At 50.1% G+C, this 24,858-nt stretch overlaps 1 protein-coding gene across 1 annotated transcript in view; it reads left to right on the top strand.

Moving 5' to 3' along the window:
* The window catches only part of LOC146788927 (uncharacterized), a 78,013-nt gene that overhangs the window by 19,947 nt on the left and 33,208 nt on the right, over positions 1 to 24,858 (top strand). The window lies entirely within an intron of this gene.

Genomic DNA, 24,858 nt, shown 5'->3' on the forward strand with positions numbered 1-24,858 from the left:
TGAGCTCCCTGCCTCTGAGCGCCCTACCTCTGAAGCTCTTCTGGTTGATACAGCATTAAAGTAAATTCACCAAAATGACTGGGGTAGCTGAATTGACATCTCACATCCTGTGATCTCCAGTGACATCCAACACTTGATACAATGACTCACACTTAGCTCCTTGACCACTCTTGTTTGCAGGTGAGGTGCTAGGGAAATGGAGCCTCAACTTCAGTATGTATATTGGGATCCTTGTTGTTAATGACGTTCCCTTCATGACCCCGGGGACCAAGGTAGAAAGTGCAGAGGCAGTAAAAGAAGGGAAACCACTGGCTGCCCCTAGCACAGTACTAGAAATGGTAGCACAGGGAAAGAATGGACAATGATGCACATATCCCTGGACAATTAAAAGCGCTTTTATCATGGCTTAAACTCTTAATTCATGAAAGTCAGACCAAGGAATGCAAAAATATTAAAACTATTTGATTTCTTTATTATAACTTAAGTGTGCAAGTGATATATGGCCAAAGCATGATAATCTAATCTGACAAGTTCACCACCATAAAGCAAATCAGTTCTCCACATGCTGCTTCTGGAAAGTGTATTGCTATTTCCAAGGATGTGGTTTAAAGTGGAGCAGTAGATGGACTGCCATTGAAAAACAGCAGAAGTCCCATCCATTCACCAAGCATTCCCTCACTTTATTATGATGGGGGGGGGGGGGGTGATTCTCCCTGGCAGAGCCTCCTCAGGCTCCATCATTGTGGATATGGTACCACTGCAAATAGTGGTGGACCAGCCTTTCAGTGTTGGGTGATTGTTCTGCATCAATCAATCAATCAATCAATCAATCAATCAATGAAGAAAGGAGCAAAGCAACATTCATTACTTGAAGACAATGCCATCTGAAGCAGGCGGGCACATGCATGGAGGGTCCTGCAATCCTATGTGAAACTGCAACCAGCGGCATATTTGGATCGGCCATTTTCCTACTATCTAAAGTCTACATTTATAGCAATACGTTTTGGTAAATTGCCATCAAATGCAGACCAGCCAAGTTGGAAATATCAGGGCCCAAAATCATGTTGTCTCTGTGGAGCTCCAACGCAGGATTTTATTCGCCTAGTCTGTATCTGCCCAGCGTTAGGCGAGGATCAACAGAAATTGTTGAGAGGGTCATTGAATACAAGAGGTGTCCGCTCCTGCAGAACTGCAATATTAAAATGCCTTGACCCGGAAGATCCACAGCTCAACTGTCGCTTGATCAAATTCCTAATTAAACATGAGGAAAGATCAAATTAAGACCAGTGGGCAGGCAAAATGGTTTTATGATGTACCGTTAGAGACCAGACTAAGGAGACCACTCAATGCCAGAGGTATCTACTCTTGCGGAACTGTTATATCAAAATGTCCTGGCAGGGAAGATCCTAGCCTAGCCGCGGCCTGACTAACCCTCATAACCTAGCAAGAGGAACATCCAAAATGGTTGTAAGAAGCAACACTTTAGGTTCCACCGCAGCCTTTTCAGGTGGATTGAGATCTGGACTTTGCCTTGCCAATTCTAAAACCATGATTCCTTTCCTTAATACTGGTGTGTTTTGGATAACTATCCTGCTGTATGATTCTCTCTTGGTTAAGCTTTAGCTTTTTAACAAATGCTCTTAGGGTTTCTTGTAAAATGTGTTGCTTTTCACAAATTCCTGGTAGCCGAGTCTCCTACTGTGTTACCCTGCAGAAAAACAAATGGCAAATCTGAGATTATGTTTTAAAAATTAGCCAATTTTAACAAATGCTTTGTTAAATTACACAGGAAGAAGTGCAAATTTTATGAACATAAATAGTTTACCCGTTTAGAATATAAAAATGAAATCGTTTTTTAAGGATATTTGTATTTAAGTTGCTATGTATAAATTGTTATGGTTTTAATTAACTGAACAATAAACAATTTACTTTCAATCAATCAATCAATCAATCAATCAATTCAGCTTTATTTCAACTCAAAAGGCCATAGAAGCACATAGAAAAAATAGTATTCAATATAAAACATAAATACTTAAGTACATGAATATGGTTAAAATACAAGTTATAAGAATGACAGGATCCAAGACTAAGCCGAGAAAGCGCAGTTTATCATGTTCCTACATCAACTAGGAGTGGGGTTTCCACTCCTGGTTTGCCCTAACTTTCCACATAAGAAGTAGGTAACGTGTTAGTGAAAAAAGTAATGCCTTACTGAGATCAGTTCTTAGTATCATTGGGGCAAATTTGTATTCTCTAGCGCCTAGGGACTGGCACAGAAGTGATATTCAGCATCGCCTACTGCTCTCGTATGCCGGGCAGAAAAACAGGACATGATCTAGGGTCTCCTTGAGGGCACCATATGACAGGCAACGGCTTTCACTGGGTTCTTTAGCCCATCTAGCTGTAAAGGGCTGGAGGGGAAGTGTCCCTTAGTGAAACTGCAGAAAAAGACGCCTGGCCATAGGAGGTTCAATCTCATGCATGAAGTTTTCTCTGCTATAAACATCCTTAACTACAAGGAACGCATAGGTCAGAGAACTTCTGCTTTCATCAGTATTTGCTGCAATATCTATGTGCTGCCAAAAGGCTTTTTTGATGCTGTTCTTGGAGTTTACAGCTGACATGTTTGGGATACTCCACATAGTTGAAAAGCGAATTTTCTCTATGAGGGATCTCACATACTGGATCCAGAAAATGTTTTACTAAAGTCTGCAAGACCGAGATTCTCAACAAGGCTTTCCGGGTACTGTTGGCGCTCCGGAGTAGTCCAGAGCCTCTTCCAGTACAGGATCAGGCAGATAACAGTTTTATCAGATCAATCAATCAATCAATCAATCATAGCATTTATAAAGCGCACTACATACCCGTGAGGGTCTCAAGGTGCTACTGGGGGGGAATGCTACTGTTCGAAGAGCCGGGTCTTGAGGAGTCTTCTGCAGGTTAGTACGTCTTGGGTCTGCCGTAGGAGGATGGGGAGGGTGTTCCATGTCTTGGCGGCGAGGTGGGCGAATGATCTGCCGCCGGCGGTCACTCTTCAGATGCGGGGGACAGTGGTGAGGGCGCGGTCTGCGAAGCGGAGCTGGCGGGTGGGGGTGTAGAAGCTGAGTCGGCTGTTGAGGTAAGCTGATCCGGTGTTGTGGAGTGCCTTGTGTGCATGGGTGAGGAGCTTGAAGGTGATCCTCTTGTTGACAGGGAGCCAGTGCAGGTCTCTCAGGTGTGGTGTGATGTGGCTGTGGCCAGGGATGTTGAGGATCAGGCGTGTGGAGGCCTTCTGGATGCGTTGGAGCCGTTTCAGGAGTTTGACCGAGGCTCCTGCGTAGAGGACGTTTCCATAGTCCACTATGCTGCTGACGAGGGCATGGGTGACCGTCCTTCTTGTTTCGGTGGGGATCCATTTGTAGATCCTGTGGAGCATGCGGAGGGTGTTGAAGCAGGAGGAGGAGATGGCGTTGACCTGCTTCGTCATGGAGAGGGACAAGTCGAGGATGACCCCTAGGTTGCGTGCGTGGTCAGTGGGTGTTGGAGCTGTTCCTAGTGCAATCGGCCACCAGGAGTCATCCCAGGCCGAGGGGGTGGATCCGAGGATGAGGACCTCCGTCTTGTCCGAGTTCAGCTTCAGTCGGCTGTTCCTCATCTATTTGGCGACGGCCTTCATTCTTTTGAGGAGGTTGATTTTGGCGGTTTGGGGGTCTTCGGTGAGGGAGAGGATCAGCTGGGTGTCATCGGCGTAGGAGATGATGTTGAGGTTGTGCAGTCGGGCGACGTGGGCGAGCGGTGCCATGTAGATGTTGAACAGCGTTGGGCTGAGGGATGAGCCCTGGGGTACGCCGCAGATGATCTCTGTGGCTTCGGAGCAGAAGGGGGGGAGGCGGATGCTCTGTGTTCTGCTGGAGAGGAAGGAGGTGGTCCAGTCCAGGGCCTTTTCTTGCATTCCAGCATCGTAGAGGCGTGTTCGTAGTGTGCGGTGGCAGACCGTGTCGAAGCCAGCTGACAGGTCCAGGAAGATGAGGGCCGCGGTTTCTCCTTTGTCTAGCAGGGTCCTGATGTCATCGGTGGCGGCGATGAGGGCAGTTTCGGTGCTGTGGTTGCTGCCGAATCCAGACTGGGAAGGGTCTAGGATGCTGTTCTCCTCGAGGAAGCTGGTCAGTTGTTTGTTGACGGTTTTCTCGATGACCTTCGCTGGAAGCGGGAGCAGGGAGATGGGTCGGAAGTTTTTGAGGTCCTTGGGGTCCGCCTTGGGTTCCTTGAGTAAGGCGTTGATCTCGGCGTGTTTCCAGCTCTCCGGGAAGGTCGCTGTCTCGAAGGAGACGTTGATGGCTTTCCGGAGATGGGGTGCAATGGTGGTGCTGGCTTTGTTGAAGATGTGGTGTGGGCAGGGGTCTGACGGAGATCCGGAGTGGATGGTGTTCATGATCTTGATGGTGTCGTCGTCGTTGGTGTTGGTCCAGGAGAGCAGGCGGTTGGTGCGGATGGTGGTCGTGGGGCCGGGGGAGGCCCTTTTGGCAGATCTGATGAGGTGGTGGTGTCTCAATCAATCAATCAAAGGCATTTATAAAGCGCACTACTCACCCGGAGGGTCTCAAGGTGCTGGGGGGGGGGGTCCGCTACTGCTCGAACAACCAGGTCTTGAGCTTCTTCCTGAAGGAGAGGTGGTCTTGGGTCAGGCGTAGTTCGGTGGGGAGGGCGTTCCAAGTCTTGGCGGCCAGGTGGGAGAAGGATCTACCTCCTGTTGTCGCTCTGTGGATGCGGGGGACGGCTGCGAGGGCGAGACTGGTCGAGCGGAGGTGGCGTTTGGGAGCGTAGAAGTTGAGGCGGCTGTTGAGGTAGGTCGGGCCTTGGTTGTGTAGGGCTTTGTGTGCGTGGGTGAGGAGCCGGAAGGTGATTCTTTTGTTGATCGGGAGCCAGTGCAGGTCTCTCAGGTGTCTGGAGATGTGAGTTCGTCTGGGGACGTCGAGGATGAGTCTCGCCGAGGCGTTCTGGATCCGCTGGAGTCTCTTCTGGAGCTTGGCGGGGGTACCGGCGTAGAGGGCGTTGCCGTAGTCCAGTCGACTGGTGACGAGGGCCTGGGTGACTGTTTTCCTGGTCTTGGTGGGGATCCACCGGAAGATCTTACGTAGCATGCGCAGGATGTTGAAACAGGACGAGGAGACGGCGTTGACTTGTCTGGTCATGGAGAGGGAGGAGTCCAGGATGAAGCCCAGGTTGCGTGCGTGGTCTGTCGGTTTGGGTGCGTTGCCCAGGGCAGGGGGCCACCAGGAGTCGTCCCAGGCGGAGGGTGAGGAGCCCAGGATGAGGACTTCCGTCTTGTCTGTGTTCAGTTTCAGGCGGCTGGTCGTCATCCACTCGGCCACGTTTTTCATCCCTTCGTGTAGGTTGGCTCTGGCGGTGGCGGGGTCGTTGGTCAGGGAGAGGATCAGCTGGGTGTCATCGGCGTAGGAGATGATGTTCAGGTTATGTTGGCGTGCGATGGCCGCAAGGGGGCTCATGTAGACATTGAAGAGGGTGGGGCTGAGCGAGGAGCCCTGAGGGACGCCGCAGGTGACTTCCGTGGCTTCTGATCTGAACGGGGGCAGGCGGACTCTCTGTGTCCTTCCGGTGAGGAAGGAGATGATCCATTCCAGTGCCTTCTCCTTGATCCCGACGTTGCTGAGGCGCTGCACTAGGGTGCGGTGGCAGACAGTGTCGAATGCCGCGGAGAGGTCCAGGAGGATGAGGGCCGCTGTTTCTCCGTTGTCCAACAGGGTTCGGATGTCGTCTGTGGCAGCGATGAGGGCGGTCTCGGTGCTGTGGTTGGCCCGGAAGCCTGACTGGGAAGGGTCGAGGGAACCAGTCGTCTCGAGGAAGGCTGCCAGTTGCTTGTTGATGGTCTTCTCGATGACTTTGGCAGGAAACGGGAGGAGCGAGATGGGGCGGTAGTTCTTGAGTTCGGTGGGGTCCGCCGTTGGTTTCTTTAGTAGAGCGCTGAGTTCGGCGTGCTTCCAGCTCTCAGGGAAGGTGGCGGTGTTGAGGGAGGTGTTGATGATGTCCCGCAGGTGGGGTGCGATGACAGCGTCGGCCTTGTTGAAGATGTGGTGAGGGCAGGGGTCGGTTGGGGAACCGGAGTGGATGGAGTTCATCGTGCTGATGGTGTCTTCGAGGTTGATCGGTGTCCAGGCGTTGAGGGTGGTGGTGGGGGGCGTTGGTTTGGTCGTGGGGAGCGTTGGTTGTGTTCTGAAGCTGTTGTGTATGTCAGCGATCTTGTTGTGGAAGTAGGAGGCGAGGGAGTTGCAGAGGTCTTGCGATGGGGTGATGTCGTTGGTTCCGGCGTTGGGGTTGGAGAGCTCTCTGACGATGTTGAAGAGTTCCTTGCTGTTGTGTGCGTTGTTGTCCAACCGGTCCTTGAATGCTGTTTTCTTGGTGGCGTGGATCAGTTGATGGTGCCTTCGGGTGGCGAGCTTGAGGGTAGTCATGTTGTCCGGCGTTGGGTCTCTTCTCCATGCTTTCTCGAGGGCTCGGCAGTTCTTCTTGGAGCTCTTGAGTTCGTCGGTGAACCAAGGGGCCTTCTTGCTTCCGGGTCTGCTGGGTGGGGTCCTCAGAGGGGCGAGCTCGTCCGCGCAGGTGGAGATCCATTTCGTGAGGTTGTCGGCGGCTTGGCTGGGGTTCGGTGAGCTGGCGGGAGGGTGCTGGCTCAGGGATGTGGTGAGTTGTTCGGCTGTGATCTTGTTCCAGCTTCTTCGTGCGGCCTGTTGCTGGTGGTGGTGGACCGTGGTTCTTTTGAAGGTGAAGTGGATGCAGCTGTGGTCCGTCCAGTGGAGTCCAGTGGCGTGGCTGAAGGAGATGTCTTTGCTGGACGAGAAGATGGCGTCGAGTGTGTGTCCGGCGAGGTGGGTGGGGGTGGTCACCAGCTGCTTGAGTCCGAGGGTGGCGAGGTTGTCAAGCAGGGTGGTGGTGTTGCGGTCGTTGTTGTTCTCCAGGTGGAAGTTGATGTCCCCGAGGAGGATGTAGTCGGCCGAGGGGAGGGCGTGCGGGCTGATGAAGTCGGCGATGTCTTCGCTGAATTGAGTGCGTGGTCCCGGGGGTCGGTAGATCAGGGTGCCTCTGAGGGTGGTCTTGGGGTCGGTGTCTGCAGGTGGCATTCTTGTGGGCTGCGTAGCTTTCCGGTGTTCGTTCACGGATCCAGTTCTTCTCTAGCTTTCGGCAGGTTTGCTTGGAGGTCTGGAGGTCTTCAGTGAACCAGCTGGCTTTCTTGCTGGTGTGGCTGTTGGGGGGCTTCTTGAGCGGGACAAGGGTGTTGGCACAGTCGTCGATACTCTGTCTGAGGTAGCGGGCGGCGATGTCAGGGTCGGTCGGGTCTGCGGGTGGGCTCCGGGCGAGGGTGGTGGATAGCTGGTCTTCGGTGACTTTGCTCCAGCAGCGGCGTGGCATCTGTTGGGTGCGGTGGTGCGGGGTGGGTTTCCGGAAGGTGAAGTGGATGCACCGGTGGTCGGTCCAGTGGACCTCGGTGGTTTGGTTGAAGGAGACGTGGGAGCTTGCGGAGAAGATGGGGTCAAGCGTGTGGCCGTCGGAGTGGGTGGGTGTTGTGACGAGTTGTCTGAGTCCGAGGTTGTCGATCAGGGTAGAAGAGTTGGAGTCGTTGTTGTTCTCGAGGTGGAAGTTCAGGTCCCCAAGGAGAATGTAGTCCGTGGAGGCGAGGGCGTGTGTGCTGACGAAGTCGGCGATGGAGTCGCTGAACTGTGGTCGGGGTCCGGGTGGTCTGTAGACGAGGGTTTCTCTGAGTGTGGTGTTGGGGTCGGTGTGGATCTGAAAAGTGCAGGTGCTCGGCGGTGCTGAGGGTGTCGTCGGTGTTTGTCGAGACTTTGAGAGTGTTCCTGTGGACGATGGCGATTCCTCCTCCTACTCTGTTGGTTCGGTCCTTGCGGGTGATCATATAGCCTTCCGGGATGGCTATGGCGATGTCGGGTGCCGAGGAGGGGTTCAGCCAGGTCTCCGTCAGGAAGGCTACATCCGGGATGTTGGAGTCAAGTAGGTCCCAGAGTTCAACGGCGTGTTTGCGGGTGGAGCGGGTGTTGAGAAGGATGCATCTGATGTAGTTGGGTTCTTTGGCAGGTGGGGTGGCGGGCCGGATGCTAGTGAAGCTGCAGTTCCGGCAGGAGAAGGGTCCTTGGGTGCGCTGCGGGGCAGCCAGGCAGCAGGTGCGTGATCATCCGACGTTGAGTGCGTGGAGGGTGCTGGAGTCGTAGTGGGGACGGGCATCGTGGCGTTCACGGGGGCCAGGGGTTATGGCGCAGACGGACTTGCCTTAGGCGCAACCGCGCAGCGGCCGGCATATGTAGGGGTGGGGGGACGGACGAGCGGCTGGGAAACGGGAGCGGGGCGGGACGCGGGATGGAAAAAAAATGAACGGCGGGAAAAGCAGGAACATAGCGAGGGGACAACGAAGGGCACCGGAAGTGCATGGCAGGGAATGCAGACAAAAATACAAAGCAAAGCTTAACTCACAGGCACAAGCTAACTCACGGGCACAAAGGTTAGCTCATGGGCACAATGCAAGTGCAGAATACAAACAGCTGACACAGGCAGGGGTGGGCTGAGGGGAAGCTCGAACCCTGTCATGGAGGGCTGGCTTGGAGGAAGGCAGCGCTGAATGCCGCAGTGCTGCTGGGAGAGTGACGTCCCGAGACCAAGGTCTGAGGACTCCTGCGCGCTCCCCAGCGGCGGCCGGCATATGTAGGGGAGGGGGGAGCGGCTGGGAGGCGGGAGCGGGGCAGGACGCGGGATAGAAAAGAAATGAATGGCAGGAAAAGCAGGAACACAGCGAGGGGGCAACGAAGGGCATCGGAAGTGCGCGCTCCGAGCAGGCAGGGAATGCAGACAAAAATACAAAGCAAAGCTTAGCTCACAGGCACAAGCCAACTCACGGGCACAAAGGTTAGCTCACGGGCACAATGCAAGCGAAGAATACAAACAGCTGACACAGGCAGCAGCGGGCTGAGGGGAGGCTCAAACCCTGTCACGGAGGGCTGGCTGGCAGGAAGGCAGCGCTGAACGCTGCAGAGCTGCTGGGGAGAGTGATGTCCCGAGACCAAGGTCTAGGTGGTCTTTGAAGGAGGCAGATAAGAGTCTCATCCAAAGGTCGAGCCTAAGAGGAAGCAACAGGGTACAAATAGAGACACCTCCGGGCTGCCTGATGAACTGATTTTCAACAAATCAAGAGAAGTCCCATCCATATGGACCCACAGCTCGGCACCATACAAAGCTAGCCGCAGAGCCTGCGATTGCTAGACTTGTAGGGCCAGGCTTGCTGGACCGAACTGTGATCTATATGTCATCTTGGAAATGCCCTCTGCAATTTGCTCTTGTTTGAGCCTCCTCTGGGTGATGCGTGCCTGCCACCCCATGTGTTCTGTAACTGTAATGCCCAGGTAGGTGAAAGATTGCACCCTTTCAAGGGGAGACTCTGCTACAACTGGGTTAGCCCTGGTTGAGTGCCCTGGGTTTAGAATCATGTACTTCATCTTGCCTATATTGATTTCCAAGCCCCAATTTCTACAAAATCGTTCAAAATGATCCAGGAGCTTTTGCAAGCCCATGGGGGATTTTGACAACAAGAGAGTGTCATCAGAGAACATGAGGGCAGGAATCCTCATGTTCGCCAATCTAGGGGTGTCGTTGTCAATCTGCCCCAGATAGTCTATAAGGCTGTTGATGTAAAGGAAAAAGAGTTTTGGGGCAAGTACTCAGCCCTGCCATACACCTCTGCTTATGGGAAAAGACTCAGAGAGCTCCCTAGCCAGGCTACACCTCACCTGCACATAGTTGTTCATGTACAGCCTCACAATGACATCAAGTACATTGCTGGGTACTCCCATCTCGTGTAATACCCGCCACAGGGTGGGTCTGGGACCAGATCAAACGCAGAGCAAAAATCAACAAATGAAACATACAGGTGTCCACCCCCCAGAGTGGCCCCCTTCCAGTAAACCATCAGGAGACAGAACACCCGGTCAATCCTGCTTGTGGCCTCTCTAAATCCTGCATGTAGCGGTGATAGAATGTCTTTCCTAACCATCCACTGCTCCAGTCTAGCGAGTATGACTCTATAAACAGCTTTTGCTAGCTGTCGATAAGACTTCTAGGTCCATAATTTGATGGGTCATTGTTCTGCTTGGGTTTTCGGATCAGATAGAACCCACTCATCAGGGCCTCACTAACCCAGCCAGAACGTTACCCCCTCCCTAGAACCTATTTACAATCCTACATAATCACATATATCTATCACCTAAGGACAGGGGATTCCTACTATGTATACCAAGATCTCACAATCGGCGGCCTCGCAGTCCCATACGAACCCAGACCTCTCTGCCCATACGACAGTATCACAAGTGGCGGCCTCGCGGTCCCATACGAACCCAGGCCTCTCTGCCCAGACGACAGTATCAGCACAAGTGGCGGCCTCTTGGTCCCATACGAACCCAGACCTCTCTGCCCAGACGACAGTATCAGCACAATCGGCGGCCTCGCGATCCCCTACGAATCCAGACCTCTCTGCCCATACGACAGTATCACAAGTGGCGGCCTCGCGGTCCCATACGAACCCAGACCTCTCTGCCCATACGACAGTATCACAAGTGGCGGCCTCGCGGTTCCATACGAACCCAGACCTCTCTGCCCATACGACAGTATCACAAGTGGCGGCCTCGCGGTCCCATACGAACCCAGACCTCTCTGCCCAGACGACAGTATCAGCACAATCGGCGGCCTCGCGATCCCCTACGAATCCAGACCTCTCTGCCCATACGACAGTATCACAAGTGGCGGCCTCGCGGTCCCATACGAACCCAGACCTCTCTGCCCAGACGACAGTATCAGCACAAGTGGCGGCCTCGCGGTCCCATACGAACCCAGACCTCTCTGCCCAGACGACAGTATCAGCACAATCGGCGGCCTCGCGATCCCCTACGAATCCAGACCTCTCTGCCCATACGACAGTATCACAAGTGGCGGCCTCGCGGTCCCATACGAACCCAGACCTCTCTGCCCATACGACAGTATCACAAGTGGCGGCCTCGCGGTTCCATACGAACCCAGACCTCTCTGCCCATACGACAGTATCACAAGTGGCGGCCTCGCGGTCCCATACGAACCCAGACCTCTCTGCCCAGACGACAGTATCAGCACAATCGGCGGCCTCGCGATCCCCTACGAATCCAGACCTCTCTGCCCATACGACAGTATCACAAGTGGCGGCCTCGCGGTCCCATACGAACCCAGACCTCTCTGCCCATACGACAGTATCACAAGTGGCGGCCTCGCGGTCCCATACGAACCCAGAAGTCTCTGCCCAGACGACAGTATCAGCACAATCGGCGGCCTCGCGATCCCCTACGAATCCAGACCTCTCTACCCAGATGGCAGTCTCATACGACAGTTCATCCTATGGTTACCATAACATACAAAAAGGGCTCACTATTCATCAGATCACACAAGGATTGCCAGTTTGAGTACAGCCTGTTCTCAGGTTCGAGGGGCTCCTCTTTCCCTTATTCAGTTACCACTTACCTGATCAGGGTTAACATCTGTTCATGTAGCCGCAGCTGACTAGAAGAATAGGCTACCCTCTTATACAAGAACACGCAGCACATGTTGGTTCACTACAAACTGGATACTTTATTACTCATTACATACATAATCACATAACATTACGATATAACACATAACCTGCAAAGAAAAGTGAAAGATTAAGTTGTACACTCTAATAAGAAAGGGTCGACATCACCTTAGTAGTATGTAGCCTGCACTCAGTGGTCATCTAGGTTCCCTTCTCGTTTGTATCTCGGCTCGCCTGGAATCACCCTTCTTCGAGTCACTGGGACCTCTTCCTTATCGGCTACTCTCTCCTCTCTGGCTATTCTGCTAGGAAAGCATCTGTCTCTCGGTTCTTCTCCGCCTTCAAGATGGCGTCTGTCTTCCCTGGAATAAGTAGTAGCTTTACTGCTAACGGCCAGATGCCGCCTACGGACTGAACATGTAACTGCCTCAGACTTTCACTAATATAGAGGTGCATTTCCTCATGGAAAATTCCGGCCCGTAACCTGCCGCCCACCAAATTCTTGTACCTCCCCGTACCAAGGACACGTTCCCAGCCGGCCGGCCTGATGTAGTGTCTTCGGCATGAAGAAAAATACAATCCTTCGATAAGGGCCGGCCTGAACCGGTTCTCTCCAAGCGAATAACACCTCATAACTAAAACATAGCTTTTGGCCTAGAAGCATCCCAAGCTGCCGAAGCAGAAAGAAAGATGGAGTCTCTCCCGTTTGAGGCCTACCAGGCCTGAATTCAGCACAGCTCCATGAAATACCCTCACTATAGGACAGGTTATCCCTAATACTAACGAATCTATCCCCTAGGCTATATATGCAAGCCCTGATCTATGGGGAAGAGCACAGAATCATATCAAAGTGCCTAGTAAATAGGCTCCATTCACTACTCTAACCCTTAGGCTTGAATGATAAGAGACTGAAGTCACATCCAATCACTTGTTAACACAAGAAGGCCAGGAAAATCGAGCAGAACAGTCATTGGGGCCCTTTCTTGTAGATGGGTATGATTTTGGCCCCAGCCCATGTGGGGAGCAAAGGATCCCCTTTTAGAAAAGGTGTAAATAATGAAGAAAAGTAAGCACCGCAGATGTCGGCCTCCCTCAGAAATATGTCCCTGGTAATGTTATGTAGACCTGGTGCTTTATTGGGTACTATACTCAGCATGGCTAGACACATTACACGCTCTGTTATTCCTTGGTCATAGAGGGCACACCTTGGGCCGCTACTTCAAGGATGTCAGCCTCCCCTCCTATAACCTTTATTAATCAGCACCAATTAACCCTACGCCTATTACTAGTGATCCTCAGTCTCCTGTCCAGTAGCTCTGCACAAAGTTCAGCCTGGTAAACAAGGGTTAAATTCAGCTTGAGAGCTGGAGCATTTTGTGGTCACTGTCCTGTTGAGGCAATACTTGCAGGTCTTCGAGATATGGCATAGTTGGAGGCCCAAAAAAAGATAATCAAACTGGTTGAATTTGGGCAATTAAAGGTATGAGCCCCTAGTTGATCTGGACTGGTTCTGCCATTAGAGGCTTTCAACCCCTGATTTATGGTAAGGGCATTGATCTTTATTGCCGTCGGAGGGCTGTGACTGACAATAAAATATCCTCTTCCGCTGAAATGGACGGGATATCAAGACCCAAAGGCTCGAACTGACAATTGAGGTCACCCCCCACAATTATTCTTGCGTCTGGTAATTGGAGTGATATATGTGCATCAAGTTGGCATAGAATCCAGTTTCTTCCAGCCGGTCTGCAGTACACGTTATATATTAGGTATGTTTCACCCTGTGGGGCCTTAAGGCACATACACAGGAAATCAGGGGGGGTCCAACCATGATTTCTTTTACCATACCCCTCACTGTAGTCTTAACCCAAATCGTGAGGCCCCCAGAGGGCCAACCCTTGCCTACAGTGGTGGCGACCCTGGTATAGTTAACATAGCCAACCTGAAACTGAGGTTAGAGGGACCATGTGTCTTGAAAGAGGCATTCGTCATACTGTTCGATAAACTCACACCAGTCTGGATGTACTATTTTAGAACCCAGACCCACCACATTCCAAGAGATGAGTTGGACCTTCCAGAGGGCACCTGAAACAACAATGGTTGGATACATTGAAAGATTCTCTACCTGTCCATAAAGACTATTGGGGGTGTGGGGAAATCTAATGTGAGTGATGGTGGGAGACACTTGGATATCATTGCCTCATTGGCCAGAACTCTCTCCCGCCTCTAAGTCACTCAGCATGGAGAACCTATTAAAACAGGCAATATGACTGGGTGCGGCCATAGGGCAGTGGGGTTGTGCTGGATGGAGGAGTGGTGGCCTATAAAAAAAATCCAAGAGGGAGAGCAACTACGTTTGTTTCAGCAAGGTTGTGAAGTGCCTTAGTGTTCAAGATATTATGTACGCATACAGACCTGCGAAAAATTTAAACAACCTTCAAAATCTTTCTTAGATTTTCCCACCCATCCCACCCTCCTGGCCATTATGATTTCATTCAATCCCCAAACATTGAAATGCTTATGCTTGGAGAGACAATCAGCAGACTCGTGCTGCCCAACCTTCAGCAGAGGAACCCCAGCCAAAATCAGGACATAGGGACAAGCTGCGGGGGAAAGACTCAGGTTGACGAGACATACGAATAATGACCAGGGGCCAGTATGGGTGACACCGTAGTGGGCGGGGCAATGGGGATTGTGTTGATCTGTGGGCGAGCATCGGGCTGAAATGCTTTACTGTCCGGGTAGGCAACAATTGTGGGTGGTCTAGGGGTCTTCTCGGCTAGCTGGATAGGGATAGTGGTACCAGTAAGATGGTCGCAACGAGCTATATTCAGGAGGTTTGGTGGGGTATAATTAACGGTGCAGGCCCTTATGACCTTGCAAAAATTTGTGAAAGGCGGGTAGCACAAAGCTTTCAAGATTATCCAGACGGTCCAACACAGGTTTCTCCAGTATTTTCCCAAATTTGCTGCACAATGCAACAAGGGTCGGGGAAATCCAGGGGGTCCATGACCTGTATGTTGTCAGTCTGCCATTCTGCATTTTGAGGGGGCAACATGAGCATTGGTTGAATTCATGTGAGCAGTTGATTCTTGGGGTTTGTAGAATCTTTGGTAATGGGGGGTTATTTCCTCTTGCTGCCCTCAATCTTTCCAGGTTGTTTTTTTCTCTTGACTGATAAAATAGGGGCTTGTTGCTGCAATGGGGAGCTGACCAGTGTAGGCGCTGGATGGAGTGCTGTTTCAGGTCTAATGACCGTACCACTAGGAGCTGGAATGGTGGAGACCCTCACTTCAGAGTTTCTGGCAATTGCATTAACTTAGTCAAGGCAACGACCCAACAATGCTCCGCTGTCAATGGAAAGTCTACGCTCAGTCAATTCAATCTCATTGCTTTCAATCCCGACAACCCGCTCCAGCATGCTATTGATCAAAACAGAAGGGTGGGCAACATTACCACCATCTTTGCGTTTCCCGATGGATTTCTGAGTGATCAAGCCAGCCAAGCCACCAGACTGAGCTGTAGGAAAGAAGGAAGGAAAGGCCCTATCCGAGCAATGCAGCCAAGAGTCCCAACTGTAGGGAGTACTCAAGAAGATCAAGGAGATCAATCTGACAAACTGAGAGCATGTCTGAAAAGTGTCCAGTTCTTACATTGCTGAGAAAAAGATCACAAAAGGTAAAAATCAGCAAATCGAACAGTCTTTGCAGAGAAGAAATTAACTGCCTGAGATCTGAAACAGAAACTTACTTCTGCCCCTGGTCTTGCTGCTGCCACACCACACACACCATATGCACCAGCTTTATTCAAGAAGGATTGAAGTCGGGAGTAGATCGCCTATTGTCAGACTCAACTCTCTGGGCTCAGTACTCCGTGCTAGAGCACTCTGACAGCAGAGGACCTGATGTGTTATTACTTCTTATATTCCTTTGGTAGACCCCCTCCTGTCGCTTCTGGCCAGTAACCAAACTCCTGCCTATTCAACTCCTCTTTCCGGCATTGAGTGGGCACCAATACAGATAGCAAGTAGTTGTCACCTCTTGGCCCTGCTGAACACCTAGACCTACTTACCTCCGCAAGGGGGCCAGGCGCAGTGACGGTAAAGCAACCACTGGTGGTACAGGCACTGACGGAATAGGTTCCTCATTGAGGCTCAAGACTCTGGGTGCACCAGGATGCACCAACACTCACTAAGTTCATCGGAGACACTGGGAGTCACTTGACTCGCTGGATGGGCGGGGCAGGAGAAGGATGAATAGAGTCAGGAGCTCTCCCATGTAGCTGGTTCATAGTATCAGCAATGATGCAATGCTGGTGGTAGTTGAATGGGCTGTCCTGGTTCAGTCTGATGTGCAGGCTCAAGGATCACAGCTCACAGCATGCGGCCCCTCCCAATTCTGGCTGTCAGAATAAGACTCAGCTAGGCAGACATGCAGAGGGGTCAGATGTGCAGATACAGGATGTGGGACACGGACACAGTCACCTGGGGGTGGTCATCTCTTCTCCTCCTCAGCATTCTGGCCCTCTGGCTCCCTCTGCGCATTTCACAGCACATCTAAGATGGCGTGTGACACAGGTGTGTGGGCGGGCATGGGTGCAGCTACAGGGAGGAGGTTGTTATGCATCCATTTTCTTTAAGCATGTACACCTTTCATAAACTTTTGTTCCATTGTGCTTCTCAAAATGGTCATCCTTTAAACCCCTGTTCCTTGTAAAGTTTGCCAACATACTCTACTGCCTCAGTCCACCTACCATGAAGAAGATGTCTTATCGTTGAGCATCATTAAAGCTCTCTTGGTAAAGTTGTCACCCCTCTACACACTATATTCAATGCCTCAACCACTCAAGGCATCTTCTCTGAGTTCTCAAGACAAGCCAGATCCTCCGATGAAGGAATTGACACTAGTACCTGATCACTTTTCTGGTTATTGTTCCTTCACTCTCATGCCGATCATCAGAAAATCATTGAAAAAACATTCTACGTGCAACCAACCAAGCGATAAATACTGATCTGGCTTAAGATCACACTGCAGCAGCGGGACAGGTACATTACAAATTATAGACAACATCCTGCTGACCACAATAAAGGTCACCCCTACCTCCTGATGTTGCTGGACCTCTTATCACCATTAAAACCATTGATCATCCTATCCTCAACACCCTGAAATCGTGAACAGAGTTTACTGATAATATCCTTCACTCTTTCTCCTCGTACCAGTCCCAGTTGGTTCACATGGCACCTTCTGGTCCCATGAGATCTCTTGTGGAGTTACGCAGGATTTTTATTTGCTCCCATCATCTTAAACCTCTAAATGTAACCCTTTGGGTCTATACACTGAAGGACACACAACTCTACTTGAAAGTCACCTTTGTTCTAGGCAGTCAAAGCCTTAAACACTGGTTGTACCTCTCCCAGTCATTGATGTCGAGCACCTACCTTAAGGTCAACCCCACAAAGATGGAATTCCTACTATGTGTAAAGAACAACAAGCAGCAAGTACTCTAAACCTTGCTTCATGACATGAATCTTGATGGATTTGGGGCCAGTTGTACGACGTGATTTTGCATGCGCAAACGGGTTTGCAAACCCGTTTGCACATGCAAAATCACTGTTGGCATGTACAATTCCTAAATAGCAAGTCACAAGTCCTTCCCTACCTAATTGCGTCTGCAATTCAATGTACAAATGTTTTGTGATCGCAATTGCGGTCGCACAACACTCTCAAATTACCAACCTCTTCAAGAGGGTGGTAATGGGGTTGCAAAAGGGAAGGGGTCCCCAGGGGACCCCTTCCCCTTTGCAAACGCAGGGGAAAATATGTTTTAAGGGCAGGCAGTGGTCCCTGGGACGAAAAATGAAACAAAAACGTTTAATTTAAAAAAAAAAAAAATGCATCCCTTTTTCCTTCAAGGAAAACGGGCTGCATTGAAAAAAAACAGCTTTAATTAAAAACAGTCCCAGAGATGGTGGTCTACTGAGCCCAGCAGGCCACCATACCTGGGAGGGCCTGCCATTCCCAATGGGGTCGCAAATTACGAGAGGCTCATTAATATTCATGAGCCTCTCTATTTGCGACCCCATTGGGAATCGCAAAACAGTGTAATAACACTGTTGTACATGCATAATAGCGCTTCGCAAATTGCAAGTCGCTAAAGACTCACAATTTGTGAAGCGCTATTTTGCGCGTCATACATCTGGCCCGCCTTGATCCCCAACTTTCACCCCATGCTAAGTTACTCACAATAACTTTGGATACTGCAAAAAACACCAAGACAGCCTGGTACTAACTGTCTCTATTGAAGAAAGTGAAACCATTCCCTCCAGAAATCAACTTCACTACTGTTGTTCAAAGCGTTCTACTGCTGCATCTGGATGGTGGCAACAGCCTGCTCGATGGCCTCCCAAACTCCACACGGGCCAACTTGAAGGGCATCATCCATACTGCTACATGCCTCATCAAGAGCCTGAGGAAATTTGACGACTTAATGGAACTCCATTGGAACTCCATTGGCTCCCCTACCCTGCCCATGCCATCTTCAAAACTATGTGAATCATCTACAAATAGAACAGAGGCTCATGCATACCTTTCGATGGCAAAAGGCAGAAACCGGTCTTGGGTTGCTTGTGCCCTGTGAATGAGCACCTGGCTTGGCAGTACAAGATGAACTGTTCTTTTTGGAGCAGGATCAATACTTATTTGCACATTGCTGGCTCTAATCTGAGGTGGCATGGTGGTAAAAGAACAATGGGTTGGAGTGCCACCCTGAGCGACTTCTATGGGCCAATTAGGATGGCGCAGCGGTGCTGGGACCGGCCGCCAGTGGTGTGGCGGTCCCGCACCTGCAATTAGGATGACACCGCCACCGTGGTGGTGGCATCTTTTATTCCCAGCATTGTGGTGGGCGGTGCTCACAACACCGCCCGCCACAATGCTGGGAATGCTCTGTGTGCATGGTCATGCACAAGGTGACAATGTAGGGGGGTACCATAGGTACCCCCCACGTGCACACCCCACTCACCCCAATACCCTGGGGGCCTGCAACGGGCCCCCGACAGCAAAACCTTCATTCCTTTCCGTGGCGGCATCGCTGTCGCAGAAAGGCTGCTTCCTGCACCCATGCTAATATGGATGGCGGTGTCTAACCACCATGACTAGCCCCTTTTCTGCCCGGTCGACTGGTCAACCGGCGGAAAACCGGTGGACGGTCTTTCCGTCCGCCGGGGTCCCCCCTGCCATACTAATATGGCGGGGGGAAATGGGTGGCGGGCGGAGGGAAATGTAGGGTGGATCGCCACCACCATGTGGGCGGTGGCGATCCACCCTACATCGTAATCAGCCCCCTAGTGTTTATACTAATTGCAAGCATTCCTCCCATCACCTTACATGTTTTGGTGTGTATTTCTGGTGACTCTGATAATCAGTCTCCAGAAGGGGAGGGAACATCACCTCAAGCCTACACATGCTACTGGAGAGCTGTGGGTCTGCTTGAGACCATTTGCCTGAGGAGAAGGGAGAGGGAGCTACTTGTATAAGCAGGAGCTGCATGCCCAAGGAAGAAAATCCCAGCTGCCGAATCCAGAGAAAGGAGCATTTCTGGAGAAGTATGTAGCTGTGGGAGTGTGGCGATGGATACAACCGCATGCATTGTGTGGTTGAAGACAGTTCACCCTCATTCTCCCTCAGTTAGGGGCCGATTTATATCTTGAGGCATAGACATTCCTTTACCATTGTGACGTGGTATCAATATGGTCAAGATAATGGTCCGCACGCCAAATTTGGATGCGGTGGACCGTAGGTTTAATCACAGTGGAGACTACTCTGTCTCCACCAAGATTAAACCCCTCCGCAGCCCTGCGTAGTAAGTGCCATTGGAGGCATACCTCTAATTCCGCCCATCGAATTTATATGGGTGGAATGAGATGTCAGTTTTAACTGTCCATCACTGCCAGGAAAACCCTGGCAGTAAGAGGCAATGAAAACTGCTAAATGCTACCCTTGCCATGGGAGAGGACTCCCATGGCGAGGGAAGAATTTCCTTCTTTATCTTCAAAAGGAAAATCCTTTGAATAAAAAAAGAAAACAGTTTGCTGCAGCAAACATTTAACAGCCTTGACAGGAATTGCTGTAACAGCAGTTACTGCTAATACTTTAGAAATTACCTCCAGCTTAGAAGTCGATACTAAGAGGCCCATTAGTATGTCGGGCGGATCGCCACCGCCCACATGGCGGTGGCGATCCGCCTGACATTTCCTCCAGTCCGCATGCCAATTCCCCCCGTCATATTACTATGGCGGGGGGGACCGTCTGCCGGTTTTCCACCAGTAGGCAATCCGCCCGATTGCCTACCGGGCGGAAAAGCAGTTAATATGGTGGCGGTGTCTGGTAGATACCGCCATCCATATTATGATGCCAGCGGGGTGTTGCCTTTCCGTGGCGGCAATGCCGCCACAGAAAGGCAGGCGGTCTTCCACATTGGGGGCCCGTAGCGGGCCCCCAGGGATTCTGGGGGGTGGGGGGTGCGCATGGGGGGTACCTATGGTACACCCCTGCATTTCAATGTCCAACGTGGCAGGCGTTACTCGGTGCCTGTCACGTTGTGCATTGAAAGGCACAACTTGCTTTTGTGACATTGCGGCAGGCGGTGCTTAAAGCACCACCCGCCACAATGTCATGAATGCGGGAAGCGCCGCCAGTGTGGCGGGTGCATCCTAATTGTAGACACAGGACCGCCGCATGCATTGCGGGCGGTCCCGTTTCCCGTGGGTATGGCGGGCGGGCCAAGTCCGCCTGCCATACTAATGACCCCCATAATTTGGCAGGCGAAGTAGTCTCGCCCTGGTGTTCATTAATTCCTCTGCCAGACCAAAGGAGAGTACTCCATCCAACAAATTAGAAATCGGCCCTTAATCTCTAACTGCTGAACAAAGCATTGACTGAGAAGTTGAATTACAGATTTGGTGGAACTTTATCAATTGTATTACAACCTCCTTAAGAGAATTGCATCGTCAAAGCATACAGACAAACCTAAGGGACATAGAACTCAGGAAAGCAGTTCCATTTCACAATAGAGAGCCTGCACCTGTGCCTTCATTTAAAGCGTCTGCCTGCTTATGTAATAATCCCTGTAGCATACAGAACATTGATGTGTGGGAATTAATGGAAGATAAAACTGATAAACCACATTGGAAGAACCCAAATCATGGGAAACCATTGTTAAGGAAAGACAATATAAAGGAAATACAAAATTATCCAAAAATAAAAGTAAACATTTTATCAGAAAGATCATTTTAAGGACAAATACAAAATTAAATTAAACTTGGGTGGGGGTTATGACTACTGTGGGGTTTTTGGGTTCAGTGATGGGTAATGTTTAGGAATATGAGGGGTTTTTAGGGGTTAGAAATAATTGGAGTTTGGGCATAGAATTAGTTTTTAGGGTTCCGAAATGGGTGGGGTGTAGAGGTGGTGAGGGATCTTTAGGGTTCACTGATAAGTGGTATTTAGGTAGGTGAAGTGTTTTTAGGTTTCAGGCATGGGTAGAGCATAAGGGTGTTGAAGGGTTTTAGGGTTCATGCAGGCTGGAAAGAGTTTAGGGCTGGTAATGGTGTTTAAGGTTCAATTATGAGCAGAGGCTGGGGTGGTGAATAGTTTTTTAGGATTAAGGATGAGGTGGAGTTTAGTGTGGGGAGGGATATTAAGGATTCAAAGCTGAATGGAGTTTAGATGTAGAAAGGGTTTTTTCAGGGTTCAATAATGAGTAGTTTAGAGTGATGATAAGTTCTTATTGGTCGTGGATGGCTGGTGTGTAGGGGTGGTGAGGGTTGTTTGGGGTTTACTGATGGGTGGTGTGCTGAGATGTTTTAAGAAGTATGGAATGGCTGGGTTTTAGGCATAGAATAGAGGTTTCAGGGTTCAGAGATAGTGGATTTATATGGTAGAAAGGTCTTTTAGGCTTTTAGGGATAAGTGGAGTTTAGGTGTGGTGAAGAGTTTTAGGGGGCAGGGATTGATGGTGTTTAGGGGTTTGTCAGGAATCACTGATGGATGGTGTTTGCGGGTGGTCATGGGTCAGCGAGTTAAAAGCTGGCAATGTAAAAGATATAAATATGAAATAATTTCATCTTAATTAAAGCACTATAATAAACAAAACCTTTTCTGAATGTAAGACCTGCTACCATTGCATTTACACTTAAAAAATAAGCATTCGAAATCCAATTTTAACCAAAAAGACGGTTCATTGACAAAACAACGACACCCAAAACATCCCCATACCACAATATCGAGTTATAAATATAGATGTCAAAAATATCGACATCCTATATTTATAAAAACAAGTACAAAAATATCAAAAAAAATATCAATGACATAAACATAGATGTAAAAAATATTGTTTTTTATACATATATATATATATATATATGGGAGAGTTAGTACACCGCTGCACGGTCCTTTCACCGTAACCTCCGAAGAAGCTCTACAGCGAAACGCGTCAGGCGACGTGAAGGGCTGCTTGTAACCAACCCACTTGGAGAATATTGTCCATACCCTGCATTTAGGCTGGTAACCTACGCCGTTCCTCGAGTGCTGCTCGCAAAGGATACCATTGTGACTCAATATAATGGCGGCAGTCCTGCCGCCGAGCTGGCACCACCCCACATCCACAGGGGGCTGTGAAGTCGGATGCACCGGCAGAATGGAGGAGCGACGAGGGATTTAGGACAGTTTTCCTGAGCGGGGGTCCAATGAGGACTTCATCTTAGCAGAAAATGTGCAACAATGATTACTAAAGGTGAAATAAATACTACATCTCCCACAAAGCCTGGAATTATTGTGATTGGTAGCCCCATGCAGGGGCGTGTTTAAATTGGCTAATATGGGAGAGTTAGTACACCGCTGCACGGTCCTTTCGCCGTAACCTCCGAAGAAGCTCTACAGCGAAACGCGTCAGGCGACGTGAAGGGCTGCTTGTAACCAACCCACTTGGAGAATATTGTCCATACCCTGCATTTAGGCTGGTAACCTACGCCGTTCCTCGAGTGCTGCTCGCAAAGGATACCATTGTGACTCAATATATATATATATATATATATATATATATATATATATATATATATTTACATATATATATATATATATATATAATAACATAATACACTAAATAATAAAGTTAATTAGAAAAAAAAAATACATTTAGGCGATGATTCCGATCTTGTAAAACCCGGGTACAAATGGTCGTACGGAGCGTTTTCTCCGTACGACTCGCACCCGGGAATTCCACCGTACAAACCAGCAAGTACGAATCGTACAGAAATACCATATCCGTACGAATCGTAAAAAACACAGTGCGGCTAAAAAATACATACAATTCCGATCCTGGACAGCGCGTACGCGACGTCCGCACAGAGTCAGGCAGCATTTTACGGACCAGCAAGTACGATTCGTACCCACAGCACTCCGCATGGCTATATGTTTACGGGAGCCAAAAAGTGCCGGAAAAGCTAAGTACGCCGCGATGCACGAGGAAAAGGGGGCCCGGTACGCACCATACACCCAGCCCCCCATATGTACGCACCATACCCCCAGCACCCCGTATGTACGCACCGTACCCCCCAGCCCCCCGTATGTACGCACCGTGCACCCAGCGCATATCCCCAACCCCGTATGTACGCACTGTACCCCCAGCCCCGTATGTACGCACCGTACCCCCAGCCCCCCATATGTACACACCGTACCCCCAGCCACCCGTATGTACTCGCCATACCCCCAGCGCGTAGCTACATGCTGGGGGTATGGCGCGTACATACGGGGGGCTGGGTGTACGGTGCGTACATACGGGGGCTGGGGGTACGGTGCGGACGTACGCGGGAGGGGAGGGAGGCTGGGGGGGGGCGTACAGCTCGTACCCCAGGCCCAAGTGTACCCGGGGTAGGGGTCGTGCACAGTTCGCTCCGTACAGGACGTTTTCCATACGCTTGTGTATTCGGGACGCCAGTACAGATCGGACTTGTGCGCTCGGACTTCAGTTTTACGACTCGTACGTAAAACTGTCCGGGGACGTGTCGTAGACTTTTCCCGAGGTCATTCGTATGTATTTTTCACGTACGTATCATACTTCGCCGTTTGTACGGGTCTTGTACGATTCGTACGTAAAAAAATACGGATACCAGTCGGTCGGTACATTTTTTTAACGGATCGGATTCGGCACCCAAATATACATTTTAACAAAAATAATAAATAAGCTGAATTTGAAAAAGTTAAACACACATATATAATAATTGTAATATATATTGACTGCAAAACAATTTATAAATTATAATGTTAAAAATATATAAATCTAACAAATAAATATATAAATATATACCTATAACAGAAAATTTATGTTAAAAAACATTTTATTATTAATTAAAACATTAACTATTTAAAAATATTCCCACTCAAGTCAGTGGAGCAGTAGGGACAGTGTTTGATAGCGGACAGGTAAAAATTACTATTCCCACTCCAGTCAATCCAACAGTGGGGAAAGTGTTGGATAGCGGAGGGGATAAATTACTATTCCCACTCCAGTCAGTGCAACAATAGGGAAAGTGTTGGATAGAGGAGGGGGAAAAATGACTACTCCCACTCCAGTGAGTGGAACAGTAGAGAAAGTGTTGGATAGCGGAGGGGTACAAATTACTATGTCACTCCATTCAGTTCAACAGTAAGCCTGGGCAAAGCACTACGCTACGCTCGCGTAGTTTGCGAAGTTCGCGCTACTTCGCACTACGCGAACTGCACGTAGCACAGTGTGAACACGCGTAGCGTAGTGTTGCGTAGTGCTGCGGTCATTTTTTGCTTGCTCGCGGTCCTCAACGTCAAGTTGGCGACCGCGAGCAAGCACAATGACATCTCGGCGAGACTTTTTCCTTGTTCGCGATCAGCAACATCAAGTTGGCGATCGCGAGCATGGAAAATAAACCTCCAGGCGAAATTCCCAACGCGAGGAGGTCAGGTTTCTCATTGCGAGTGGTCGCGTATGTTTGCGACCGCTCGCGATGAGAAACTACCAGTTCGCGTTGAGAAAGCTGCAGCTCGAGTAAAAATCTACTAGAGCAGAAGAAAATTACAGCTCGCACTGTGCAAGATGCCATTTTCAATGATTGCACAGTGCCGGTTGCTTGTCCGCACTGTGCAATCATTGAAAACGATATCTGGCACAGTGCGAACAAGGTACTACGCAGTTCGCGAAGTGCTACGTGTAGCTCGCGTAGTGCGAACTGCACTTTGCGTAGCT

Source organism: Triturus cristatus, chromosome 10 (assembly GCF_964204655.1).
Source record: "Triturus cristatus chromosome 10, aTriCri1.1, whole genome shotgun sequence".
Classification (NCBI taxonomy): Eukaryota; Metazoa; Chordata; class Amphibia; order Caudata; family Salamandridae; genus Triturus; species Triturus cristatus.